Below are 14323 nucleotides of genomic sequence, written 5' to 3'. Positions count from 1 at the left end.
AACTGGCTGCTTCTGTGAAAGACAACAAAAAGCATTTTTATAAATATATTAATGCTAAAAAGAGGGGCAAAAGGAGCCTCCACTCTTTATTGGATGTGGAGGGTAACATTGTAACTAAGGATGAGGAGAAGGCTGAGATTCTAAATACCTTCTTTGCTTCCATTTTCAACAGTAAGGCAGGAGGACTTCAGGATAACTGGCCTCCTGAACTGGTCGATGGGGTCAAGGAGCAGTGTTGTACTCCTGAAATCCATGTGGAATTAGTTTGAGACTTGTTGAGTCACTTGGATATTCACAAGTCCATGGGACCTGTTGGGATTCATCCTAGGGTGCTGAAAGAGCTGGCAGATGAGCTGGCCAAGCCTCTCTCCATCATTTTCCACCAGTCCTGGCTCACTGGAGAGGTCCCAGAAGACTGGAAACTGGCCAATGTGACACCACAAGAAGGGACGAACAGAAGAACCTGGGAACTACAGGCCTGTCAGCCTGACCTCAGTGGCAGGGAAAATCATGGAGCAGATTGTCCTGGGACAATTGTCCTGCGCACCTGAAGGATGGCCAAGGAATCAGGCCCAGCCAACATGGATTTAGGAAGGGCAGGTCCTGCCTCACCAACCTGATCTCCTTCTATGATCAGGTAACCAGCCTGGTGGACGTGGGAAAGGCTGTGGATGTAGTCTACCTGGACTTCAGCAAGGCCTTTGACACTGTCCCCCACAGCAAACTCCTGGCCAAGCTGGCAGCCTGTGGCTTGGACAGCAGCACTCTGCGCTGGGTTAGGAACTGGCTGGAGGGCCGAGCCCAGAGAGTGGTGTTGAATGGTGCCACATCCAGCTGGCAGCCTGTCACTAGTGGTGTCCCCCAGGGATCAGTGCTGGGCCCCATCCTGTTCAATATCTTTATTGATGATCTGGATGAGGGGATTGAGTCCATCATCAGTAAATTTGCAGATGACACCAAGCGGGGAGCAGGTGTTGATCTGTTAGAAGGTAGAAGGGCTCTGCAGAGGGACCTTGACAGGCTGGACAGATGGGCAGAGTCCAACATGATGGAATTCAACAAGTCCAAGTGCCAGGTGCTGCACTTTGGCCACAACAACCCCATGCAGAGCTACAGGCTGGGGTCAGAGTGGCTGGAGAGCAGCCAGATAGAAAGGGACCTGGGGGTACTGGTTGACAGGCGCCTGAACATGAGCCAGCAGTGTGCCCAGGTGGCCAAGAAAGCCAATGGCATCCTGGCCTGCATCAGGCACAGTGTGGCCAGCAGGAGCAGGGAGGTCATTGTACCCCTGTACACAGCACTGGTTAGGCCACACCTTGAGTACTGTGTCCAGTTCTGGGCCCCTCAGTTTAGGAAAGATGTTGAATTGCTGGAGCATGTCCAGAGAAGGGCAACGAGGCTGGGGAGAGGCCTTGAGCACAAGCTCTAAGAGGAGAGGCTGAGGGAGCTGGGACTGTTTAGCCTGGAGAAGAGGAGGCTCAGGGGAGACCTCATGGCTCTCTACAACTACCTGAAGGGAGGCTGTAGCCAGGAGGGGTTTGGTCTCTTCTCCCAGGCAACCAGCACCAGAACAAGAGGACACAGTCTCAAGCTGCGCCAGGGGAGGTTTAGGCTGGAGGTGAGGAGAAAGTTCTTCACAGAGAGAGTGGTTGGCCATTGGAATGGGCTGCCCAGGGAGGTGGTGGAATCACCATCCCTGGAGGTGTTCAAGAGGGGATTGGATGTGGCACTTGGTGCCATGGTTTAGATAGTCATGAGGTTTAGGGTGACAGGTTGGACTCGATGATCTTTGAGGTCTCTTCCAGCCTTCTTGATTCTATGATTCTATGATTCTATGGTGGCCAAACTAAAAGAAGAGGTGGAAAGGCTAAGAACTATAAGAGACTGTGAAAGGGAAATTGACTATTTCCATAATCTAACCTCTACAAAATCAGAACAGGGGGTAACTCTTAGTGGAGCAGGGAGTTTGATACCATCCCATCAGCAAGCCTCTCAGCCTCCATGCGGTAATCCACATGAGCAGGGCCAATGGGAACAGGTCTCTGCCAGATGGAAGAAATTGAAATGGAGCAAGCTTGCTACTTTAAACAGCACATTGCCTACAGTGCACTTACAGAATAGGTATGAGGCTCTGCAGGAGGAACAGGTTGTAGGTAAGGATGAGGACTCAAGAAGGTCAGAAGCTGCACCAATGACAGGTTGCCACAGTCCAGCCGTCAAAACTAATAACAAAAATACTTACTACGAGGTAAAGAAACCTCGTAGGGTCATCGTTATAGGAGACTCCCTACTGAAGGGAGCAGAGGGCCCAATATGCAGACCAAACCCATTTCATAGAGAGGTCTGCTGCCTCCCTGGTGCTCAGGTAAGGAACTTTGTAGGTAAAGTTCCCAACCTTGTGAGTCCTTCAGACTACTACCCACTTCTGGTCTTTCCGGTGGGTAGTGACGATGTAACAATTAGAGGCTCACAATCAATTAAAAGACACTTCAGAACCTTAGGGCAACTGCTAAAGGGATCAGGAGCTCAAGTTGTGTTCTCTTCTATCCCTCTAACGTCAACGATGGACAAGGGAATATATAGGAAGAGCCAAGAGGTCAATTCACGGTTCTGGGGCTGGTGTCATCAACAGGGCTTTGGGTTCTACGATCACAGCTCGGTTTACAAGGCACCAGAACTGCAAACTCATGGGATGCACTTGTCCCAGAGGGGGAAAAGGATCCTGGGGCAGGAATTGGCAGGGCTCATTGATAGGCTGTGATGGTTTGAAACTGTCTTTTTAATTTTTCCTTGCAAAGTTCAGAACAGAGAAAGTGAAAGAGTATAAATAAGTCACTATTGGGTGTAAGAAAGCAAAATACTGATTGTTCTAAACACTTCCATTGGATAGATAGAAATGTTTAAGAACTATTACCCAAAACAAAGTGGGGCACTCTGCACATTCTGCATTCTGCAGTGGGGGCAGTTTCTGGGCTGTCTGGCTGCTGTTTCTTCTTCTCTTCTGGCTGAAGATAACACGTACTGACCTTGGCAGCTAAGTTAACAACTTTCTGCTTAACTAACTCTGCTTCTTTGTCCAGGGGGGTCTGGGGGGAAGCTCCTGTGAGAGAGAGAGGCCCCTTTGGGAGGGTCCCCTTGGGTGGAAGCAAAGGGAGATTTGTTGTGCTTTTCTGTTGATTGTATATATTTGTAAATGTTGTGAATTTTGTATATTTGTACATATTCATTGCATTTCATTGTAGATTTTAGACTCTGCTTGTAAATACAGCCTTCATTTGCTTCCAGACTGGGCTAGCCTGGTTACTTGTTGGTGGGGGGGGAATTTCAGCTCACACCGACACATAGGGCTTTAAACTAGATTTGAAGGGGGAATGGGTTAATAGTCTTCTGCTGGACAGTGACAAACAGAGGGGCAGCTCACCAGAGGCAGAGGGATGGAGAGCTTATTTTGAGAAAGGGTGGGGGACTGCAGGAGACTGTGTGTTTGAGAAACTTAAACAAAGAGCTGTGCTTTCAAACCAGACTAATCAAAAAGCTCTGAGGGCTTCAGACCAGAGATAAGATGCTCTACCAACCCCATCCATGCACAACTTCAGATAAAAAACCTGAGGAACTGTGTGGGGCTGTTCAGTGGGCTCTGTGAGAAAAAAACAAGACTCGCACCAAGCAGAATGTGCAAGGAAATCCCGCCCATTCCGAGAACATTCTAAGAACTCATTATCATATCCCTGCCTTCTATTTAACATAAGCCTGTTTATGTAAATGAGATAGCTATATAAGAAGAAAAAAAAGTTATTGTAGTTCCTGTGATCTGTCCCCCCAGCCCAGTGTGCTGTTTGCTTGCTTTTATTTCTAATAAAATTTTAAAAGAGATTTTCTGTTAGCCTATTTATAACAATTGGTGCATTGGCCAGGAAGGCATTGATCTTCTCCGTCTTTTGACCCCATATGAAGGGGCATCCCCGATCGAGCTTCCAGTGGCTTCAGTGTGGTCAGGAGACAGGAAGTCAGCACTTTCTGAACCTGAATAAGAGCAAGCAAAGCAAAGCAAAGCAAAGGAATTCCTTTTGTTCAATTGGCAATACATTACCCCTGTAAGACTTTGTGCACGAAGATCTGGACGATGGTGAGTAAAATTGTATTCCGTCCGGGTGGGGAGGATTCGGCTGGCTGTGTTTGAGTTCGGCTACCTGTGTGTTTGAGTTCCAAAGTGACCACAGCTTCGGAATCTTTTAGTCACGGCTCCGAAATCCCGCAAGTCCTGCTTGCGGGAAATCCTGCTTGCTCCGAAATCCCGCAAGTCCAGCCATTGCTGCTGCAGTGCCTAAGCCGCTCACTGGGACTGCAACCCTCAGTATCCAGTTGGTGAAGAACCAAAGCGAAAGCCGTAGCATTCACGGGTGGGGGTTATTGAGATTCTTCCACTTGCATGAATATTTGTGGTAGCCATGAGATAGCATTTGCGGGTGGGAATGTGAGAATTATTGGGATTCTTCCACTTGCATGAATATTTGTGGTATCCAGAAGACAAATTAAAAGTTAAGAAAATGGGTAAAAAGAAGAGCAAATCTTTAGAACAGGAAGGAGGAAAGCTTTTACCCTTTATCCCTCCAGAGAGCCTGCTGGGGCTGATGATACAATATTGGGAAGATTGTGGGCTGTTAAAAGGGAAATCAAAGGAAAAAATGATCCACCACTGTATGAAGGTATGGCCAAAAGAACCATTAAGATTATGTGTATATTGGCCTGTTTTTTGATCTTTTGAGGACTGGGTTTGCCAAGCCCTGAACTTTCATGTGAACTCTAAAAAGCCTTTTAATCAGGAAGAGAGTGAATATGCTGCTATTTGGGGTAGGGCCTCACGTCCTTCCCCAGTTCCAATATTAGCATTAAAAACTGAGAATAGGGATAAAGACAAGGAAGAGGACAAACACAGGGAAAAGGAAAAATGGGAACCCTTGGATAACCTACCACCACCACCTTATTACTGGGGCAGGGGTCGAGGTTGAGGTCTCCCAAATCCGACAGCTCCTCAGCTGACCCCTCCTCACTCACCCACTTGAACAAGAAGTAGAAGCAGGGTTAGGGATGAACAAGGGGAAAGCAGTGTAGGATTACATCCACTAAGGGAAGTGCCTATGGGGGTGGCCCAGGGAGGAATAGGATTTGTGACTGTACCTCTTAATACAACAGATGTGCACAATTTCAAGAAAGAGGTGGATGCCTTGTTGGATGACCCCTTAGGGGTAGCTGAGAGAGTGGATCAATTTTTGGGTCCCAATACATATACCTGGAGAGATGTGCAAGCAATTTTGAGTATTCTGTTCACCACAAAGACAAGCTGGAATGAGGATACGGGAGAGACAAAATCCGGGGGGGCCACCAGGAGACCAGAAGTGGCCTAATCAAGATCCTGGGTGGGACCATCAACAGCCTCAAGGGAGAGAGAATATGACTGACCTGAGGACTATATTAATACAAGGAATTAAGGAAGCTGTACCCAAGGGAAAAAATATTGATAAAGCTTTTAGTGAGCAACAGAGGAAGGATGAATCTCCCACGGAATGGATAGAAAGATTGAAGAAAAGCTTGCAGATATATTAGGGAATAGACCCCAATTCTGCAGCTGGAGTGACACTTCTTAGGACACAGTTTGTAGCGAAATCATGGGGAGATATTAGAAGGAAGTTAGAGAAGATCAAAGATTGGCAAGAGAGAGGGCTAGAAGATTTACTACAAGAGGCTCAGAAGATATACGTAAGAAGAGATGAGGAGAAACAAAAGGCTAAAGCCAGGCTGTTTGTAACTGCTATAAAGGAAAGTCAGAAACCACAGGAAACACAGGAGCAGAAACAGGGTGACAGAGTTCAGAGGAAAGAAGCCCCCGTCTGCTATTACTGCAATAAGAAGGGACATATCCAGAGGAACTATGGAGGAAAGGAAAGAGATGAGAAAATGTTTAAGGAAGACTAGGAGTGTCAGGGGCTTTATAATTTGAGGACAAGAACATCAAATGAGCCCTTGATAAAACTATTAATAGGTCCCCAGAAGGAGGAAGTAAACTGGAGCAGAAAAATCAACCATTAGAAAATACCAAAAGTGGAGAAAGGGACTTAAGCCAGTGATAGATAGCCTGATGACAACAGCTCATAAAGGTTGGGACAAGAACTTTTTCTATTCCGCACCTTCCCCCTCCTTCATCCCCCCCCCCCCCCTTTTTTTTTTTACTCTCTGTTCTCTCTCCCACACTTGCAGGCAGCTGCAAGCTGCAACATTTAGGATAACAGTGCTAAGTTTGAAAAGAAAGGTATTTTAGCATTTTGTAAAAGTAAACCTGATATGGGTATTGTTTTTGGCATTATTTTTGATTGTATGAAATTTTGGACACTCATTCTTTTGATGTTTGTAATCATTGCATTTTTACACTAACGATAATCATCAATAAGTATAAGACAAATGTGGTATTTGTGATAAGGTATGGTAAATAATATGTAAGAATGTTAAGCTATAGATAATAATAATTACAAGTATTTAGTAATTGATAAGTAATAAGCAAGTGTAAGTTGTTTTATAAGTTTGTAGGTTAAGTTTTTTTTTGTTTTGAACCTTTCTTTTTGAGTGTGCCGGCAATTAAAAAAAAAAAAAAAGCTCTGTATATATGGTAAATAAGTTTTCATTTTGAAAAGCACACTTTATATAATATACCATCTGCTTTTTTTGTTCTTCTCCTGTACATTACCTTAATGGTTTAATTTTCACATAGTTCTTTAAGTTTTTAGGACTTTTTTGGTATTAGCAGGACTTAGGAGTTTATTTTAGAAACATTATAGAATGTTGTTTTGGTCTTTGTGTTTATAAAAGTTTTAAGATAAGGATTTTATTTTTGATGCCAGCATGGTAGAGCCCAGCACAAGACTCAAAGGATGGGACAAAGAGCAATGCCCATGAATCTGAAAATCGATAGATCTGAAGCTGATCACATGAGTGTCCCCCAAGGAAACCTCCCATTTGGGGCTAAATATCTCAATGCCTTAATGTCAGGTAATTAGGGAACATGTTCATGTGGATTTATATGTTGACTCACCAGAATGTTATAGTTAAACAATAATGTCAAATGGTTATTCAGGAAAGACTTCTTGGGATTTTAAAGTTGTTGTGGACTAAAGTCTAAAAGTGACATTCCCCTTGTTATGTTTTGCATATTAAGAGCCCCATCATTTTTTTAATTAAGGTTATCGTGCCCTGAAGTGCCAGTTTTATTTGTCTAGTCCAGGACATCCCTCATTATTATGGGACCAACCCTAGGGGGTTGCGAGCCCTTCAGGTCTGGCAAACAGATGTCACTCATATTGCTGAATTTGGCAGCTTAAAATTTGTTCATGTAACTATTGATACATTTTCCTCAGCCATCATTGCTACTGTTCATACAGGAGAAACTGCTAAAGATGTCATTCACCATTGGCAGCGAACCTTTTATTGCTGGAGTATCACATCAGATAACTATGTATGTTTTAAAAATTTCTTGCATCTCTCTGATGATTTTCAGGAAGCCCTAATGATGCACTATTTCAATTCCTTGACCACCACCAGTGCAGCGCCTTCAGGTGTCAAAGTAAAAGTTTGGAATCTACAAACAGGTCAATGGTCTGATCTCTGTGAATTAATAACCTGGGGTAGAGGATATGTTTGTGTCTCAACAGATTCTGGACTATGCTGGGTCCCAGCAAGAGGGGTTCGACTGGTACTTTCATCATCCTTTGGATGCTGACTGCAGTAGCAGCTTTGCAAATTCAGAAGCAGAAAAATGTGTGGATCATACTGTGCTTCTTGGTGTCAGTGCTCACTTTTTGTTGGTTTTGCTCTTCTGGGGAATCATTTGCATGGAGAGAGTGAAGCCAGCTCCTCCTCCCCTTTATCCACATAACCCCTTTGAGGATAATGAGTTTATTTTGTTGGCAAAATCTGTAAGTGAGGCCTTTAATTTAAGCAACTCTTGGGTTTGTGGATGGCCTATGGGCCTATCCAACTGGCCTTGGACCTCTATACGCCTCATATCAGGATAAATCATGAGTAATTACAGTTAGATTAATCATTGTTCCTTCTTTGGGAGGGACCTTTTCTTGTCTTATTAATAACAGATACCGCCATTCAAACAGTGGAAAAAGGGTGGACACATGTTTCACGAGTAGAAGGACCAGTTCGGGAATGGACAGTAACCTCTGAGCCTGGAGAGACTAGAGTGATCCTACAGAGAGTAAAACTGGTGTCAGCACGAATTACACACAACTTATACAGATGGTTTGAAGTACCTCTGGGACTGTGGTTAGTGCTGACAAATCAGTTAGGTACTCCGATAAACATAGCACCTCTGCCTGGGGGCTCCAGAGCTTACAAGACAGACCCACCCTTTACATTATATGCAATAGCATGTGATAATGAATCTGCATTGCAAGAGAACACCGAGGATTCCGAGGTTATACACCCCCATTTCATTCCATGTATAAAACATCCTAGAAATTCGGGACATCACTGGGGATGGGTAACTCGTGAATGTTTTAGATGTTGTAAGAAATGGTCTTGTATCTGTTATAATCAGGGAGTATTTTGTCCTGAATGCTCAGGGGATTGTAAATCTAGACCTGAAAATTGGGAGCCTGGATTAATAAGTATAGAGACCTTATTTTGTGGTGAAGAAAAAGGATTTAAGTCCTCTTGGAAAATTCTTGAAAGGGGTTGTCATAAGTGGGAGATAAAGGCTAGAGAAATTTTAGTTAAGGAATACCAAGAGCAGCTGAAGGGGTTAGTAAAAGGGAAAAGCAAGGGAGACATAAGGAAAATTATTTTGAAAGAGTTTGAGGAAAGAGGTATTGGAATAACAAAAGCACAATGGGAAATGATAAACGAGTTAACTGAGGAAGTAGAGAAGAGACTCCAACTGAAATCTTAAAGTGGGTTAAGGAATCTGTAGAGTTCCTGAAGAATGTAACTGCTGCCGAGAAGATATCACACCTGGCTGCTGGCTACAATCCAGTAGGCGAAGGAGGCAGAGTTAACATATACTGGTGGAACCTAATCCTAACCCTATTTTGTATAAGGAGTCCATTAAAAATCAAAAAGACTATATAACATGTTCCCATGTGTGAGTAAATTCACTTCCAATACTAGTAATGATAGGCAGGCTCGAAAATATCTACTCAAAATAGGCTAGCTTTGGATTTGTTTTATGCTAAGGCAGGTTTCTTGGGACGATACTTCCTGGGGATTTAAAGAAATATGAGATAAGTTAACTTCTTGATTTCTGAATATGACTTGGCTCAAACAGTTGTTTGTAATGCTTGTTGGAATAATTGTAATACTGATCTGTATAAATCTTAGTAATTATTGTTTTAAGATGATAAGACTTTTAGGTAAAATTGTTTGTACTAATAAGTCACAAGTAGATGGTAGTAGTTTTGAAGACTTAGAAATTACAACACAAATCAATAGTAGCCGAAGGAGAAAATGGGGGATTGTGATGAATATAATGATTTGTGTTAAAGGGTGAGCTAGAAGTAAAGTTCAAGGAGCTTGTTTTGGAAAACTGCAAGAGACTGTGTTTTCGAAAAACTCGAACAAAGAGCTATGTGCACTTTTAACCAGACAAATCAAAAGCACAGAAGGGGCCAGACTAGAGATAAAGCGCTGTACCAGCTCTATCCACGAATGCATGGAATGTGTTGACTTCAGATAAGAAACCTGAGGAACGGTGCATGCTTACGAGGGGGGGTTATTCAGCAGACTTCATCCATCAACCCCTGAGAAGACCCCTACCAAGCAGAATGCGCATGAGTAAGGAAATCCCACCCATTCTGAGAACTCTTTATCATATCCCTGCCTTCTATTTAGCATAAGCCTCTTTATGTAGAGTATGTAGCTATGTAAGATTGAAGAAGCTATTGTAATTGCTGCTGAGTCTCCAGCCCAGCATGCTGTTTGCTTGCTTTTATTCCCAATAAAATTTTAAAAGAGATTTTCTTGTCAGCCCATCTATAACAGTATGTGCAATTTGTATGCAATTGGAATATTTACAAAATTAATTTTGATTAAAGGAATGAAGGGTGCAATTCTGCCACTTGTCCACTGGATGGCGAATTGACAAGACGCTTGGCAGCTGCTTTAACTATACAGAGAAGAGTTACAGTGTGTCAGAGACAATTCAAGCAGAGGCTTGAACTAAGCGTGGGCTTTAAACTGAATGTTAGCATGTGGAAAGCATGTGAAAGATACACTGTGTCTTTTGTTTGTAGCTAGTTAGGCTGCCTGGCTACGCAGGCTGGCTGCTGCCTGTCTGGCTGTGCCATTCTGTGGGTGGGGGGCTCCCAGGACCGAGGCTGGGGCTGAGCTGCTGGCAGGCCCATGTGGGGGGCTTCCCTCCGGACAGTGGCAGTGGCTTTCCTTCTCCTCCCGCCTCTGTTGGACTTTTGCCAGTCGGCAGGTTGTCTTGGAGGGCTCGGGCGGTCCCTTGGGGTCACGGTCCCTCCTGCAGCAGCTGCTTGGGAGCAAAGGGTGTGGCACGGAGAGGTCCCCTGGTGAGACTGCGGTGGCTGGGGCTGATCCCTACCGGAGGATCGGGGCCTGGCAGGGCCAGGGCAGGCTTCCAGGGGAGTGGCCTTGGTGGAGTTGGCCCGTCAGGGCAGGGCAACAATTCTGTGCTGTGGCAGGCTGGGCCAGATCCTCCAGGGCTTGATCCAGTAGTGATGGGCTTCAGGGCTGGCAGGAGAGGCTTCTGGGACAGAGTGCGGCTGCACAGAGTGGCTGCTGGACTCCCTCTCTCCAGAAGTCCCGACTTTGAGTTGTCCTGGGGATTACCAGGCTGCAGAGTGGCAAAGTGGCTCCCTTCTGCCCCGCGAACAGGGCAGGCTCACACAGGGTGCTTCTGAGCGCTGTTCCTGCTTTCCGAGCTAAGCACACACATTGTTGTGGCTCGTCAGTCTGCTGCTTGTGGCTGTAGCAGACACTTGGACTGCTGGAGTTCAGGCTAGTTCTCCCCCTCTGGGCTAAAGGCTTACCCTCAGGGGTCCAGTCCTCTTTAAGACACGGCGGGCTCTCCTTCTGACCGGTGGGAATTGGGATACAGCGTTGGCTTCTGTGGCTTCAGCGACAGACTTTCCTGTGCAGAATCCTCGGGCAAACTGAGGCTCACCAGACTTCCTGGGGTGCTGGCTTCTTCTCCGTACTGCAGAGACCACTAGTTTGCTTTGCTTGTGAGCTTAATAGCAATGAGCCTAATAGCAAAGTCTTAAGCACAAAGTAATGAGCTTACAAAGCTTGGGCAAAGAGAGAGGAAATTTGAATCAAGGGGATTGGCACCCCCTCCATAATATTGATCTGAGTGCTTTAATGGGGGAAGGATCATTCATGCTTCCCACTCAGCAGGCAGCACTCCCTGCTGAGGGATTGTGTCAAGTTAAAGACGTAGCTCTCTGAGCATTGCAATCTGTGCCAGATGCAGGCAAATAGAAACAACTTTTGTCAGTATTAAACAGGGACCACAAGAGGCTTACACGTGGTATTTAGATTGCTTAACAGATGTATTACAAAAGCAGGTAGATAGTGATGTGGCTTGTGCCTTTAAGCAGTTAGCCATAGAAAATGCCAATATGGACTGTCAGAAAGTATTGAGGCTATTAAAAAACCTGACTGTGGAGGATATGTTAAAGGCCTGCTTGAGTATTGGAACACACAGTTACCAGGCATCCTTAAATGTTGAAATTTTTGCTGCAATGTCAATTCATTCGCAGAAATGCTTTTCTTGTGGTCAATCTGGAGACTTACGTAAACAATGTCCTAAAAACAAGGAAATAAAATCTAAATGCCAAAAATATGCCCTCGATGTCACAAGGACAAGCACTTTGTGGATCAGTGCCATTCAAAATTTGATAAAGCCAGCCAGCCACTTACCCCAATGGGAAACTCCAGGCAGAGAGCGCCAGGGGGTCATGCCAAGACAAGAAGTTACCCTCACCCAGCCCCACAGCATCTGACAGCACAAGCCAGTTGTGTGCATGAACCAGCGCAGGGATGGACCTGGCCACCTCTGCAGCAGTAATCTTGCAAGACACCTCTCTGTCATTAATCCCTGCAGGTGTTTATGGGCCATTAGGGGAAGGAAAGGTGGCATGGTTACTGGGTTGTTTGTCAAGCACACAAACTGGACTGTTTGTACTGCTGGGAATAATCGATGCAAATTTTCAGGGGGAAATAAAAATCATAGCTTGAACTTCCACTCCGCCATGTATGGTGCTGTCTGGCAGCCAAATCGCACGACTTGTGCACTTTTATCTGTGTCCCCCTTTGCAATTACTTAAGGATCAGGGAACTGGGAGCTTCGGGTCCACAGGACCTCCAGAAATTTTTTGGACACAGCAGGCAGAATCACAAAGGCCTCTGTTAACATGTACTTTGATGTATGATAGGCAAGAAATATAACTGACTGGGATTTTGGACACAGGGGCAGATGCTGTAATTGCCATATCACACTGGCCAACATCATGGCCTTTAGTTAATGCACATAGTATGCTCTCAGGAATAGGAGGAGAAACTATCCCGAAGCAGAGTAAAGAGTTAATAACAATCATCAGCCCAGAACAAAAGGTGGCTACAAGCAAGTAATTTGTGTTGAAAGGTCTTGTAACACTGTGGGGAAGAGACATTCTAAGTCAATGGGGAGTACAAGTGCATATGAACGGTTGGTGAAACTTACTGCTCAGCAGCATGTCCCAACATTTTGCTGGAAAACAGATATATGGATTGATCAGTGGCCCCTTCCCCAAGAAAAATTGTTAAGTCTACATCAGCTGGTGGATGAGCAGCTGCAAGAAGGACATATAGTACCCTCCACCAGTCCCTAGAATTCTCCAGTTTTAGTGATCCAGAAGAAAAGTGGTAAATGGAGGTTACTTCATGACCTACAAAAAGTTAATGAGGTCTCAAAAGCAGTCTCAAAGACTGCTTTTTTACATACCACTTCACCTATGTTTTGCTCTTTCTGTTCCACCTATCAATGCTGTAGTGCCACACCACAGGTTTCATCAGACCGTGCTGCCTCAGGGCATGAAGAATAGCCCATTGGTTTGTCAAAAATATATGTAAACTATATTGTCTCTGATTCGTAAAGAAAACAGAGGCGTTTTGATTTATCACTGCATGGATGACATTTTACTTTCTGGACCTACTGAAGCTGAAGTGGAACTGGTAGAACAGCAGGTTGTCATGTCTGCTAAAGCAGCGGGTCGACAAACAGCAGAAGAAATAATCCACAAAAGAGCCCCATGGTTGTATCTGGGATGGATAATTACTGAAAGCCACAGCAATTAATCCTGGGAATGACCATTAATACTTTAAATAACCTTCAGAAAATTTTGAGCACTATTAATTGGGTCAGACCCTTGTCAGGAATATCTACAGAAGAACTGCATCTCCTATTTAAGCTTTTAGAAGGAGACTCAGATTTAAATTCTCCTAGAAAGTTGACAAATTAAGTAAAAGAATCTTTACAAAGAACAATCTTAAAAGTGCCCACACAGAAAGCCTATAGGAGAAGAAAAGACTTTCCCATAAGCCTTTTTGTTTTTTACTCTGAATTCCAACTCTGTGGGTAATTAGCCCAACGGCTAACAGAGGAAAGATCCTTTGTTCCCTCTTGAATGGATATTTTTACCACACAAATTTGAAAGAACAGTGATCACTCCAATAGAAATTATTGTTTTAGTGGTCCAAAAAGGTAGGGCAAGATTAATGGTGTCAGATAGGACAGAACTTGATGTTGTTTGTTTACCCATAGACAAGAAACGGTTGAATTTTCTTTTTCAAAACTCTTTAACTTTTCAGTGTGCTTTTGTAAACTTTACAGGATGGATTAGTGTACATTTTCCTGGACACAAATTATTGCAGTCATTTAAAGCTTTGTATTTTTTGCCTGTTTCTAATTTAAGTCTGGTTCCCTTTAGGAAGGCACTCACCGTTTTCACGGATGGTTCAGGGCTAACTGAACGAGCTGTGGTGGTATGGAAAGGTATCTCAGGAGAATGGAAAAGTGACATTAGTGTCACAAAAGGATCACCACAGATAGTTGAACTGACAGAAATAGCTAAGGCATTTGAACGATGGTCTGAGCCACAGATTCAGCATATGTGGCAGGTCTCATCTCTCAGTTGGAGTGAGCCTATCTGAAGGATACTTCTAATCCTCATTTGTTTGCATTATTGTATAAATTGAAATGGCTTTTGCACCACCATTCAGACCCATATTTTATGCTGCATATATGATCTCATACTGCATTTCC

General features: G+C 44.2%; 1 long non-coding RNA gene across 1 annotated transcript; it reads left to right on the top strand.

The window, feature by feature from the left end:
* Positions 1 to 3830: 3830 nt before the first annotated feature.
* LOC128981433 (uncharacterized) lies at positions 3831 to 9987 on the top strand. Its single transcript, XR_008489514.1, has 3 exons — positions 3831 to 4126; positions 6894 to 7041; positions 7701 to 9987. It is a non-coding gene; the product is annotated as an uncharacterized LOC128981433 (long non-coding RNA).
* The last annotated feature ends 4336 nt before the right edge of the window (positions 9988 to 14323 follow it).

This window comes from Indicator indicator, chromosome 1 (genome assembly GCF_027791375.1).
Source record: "Indicator indicator isolate 239-I01 chromosome 1, UM_Iind_1.1, whole genome shotgun sequence".
Taxonomy (NCBI): Eukaryota; Metazoa; Chordata; class Aves; order Piciformes; family Indicatoridae; genus Indicator; species Indicator indicator.
The sequence above is the reverse complement of the archived record's forward strand: the minus strand, read 5'-3'. Positions and strand labels throughout refer to the sequence as shown.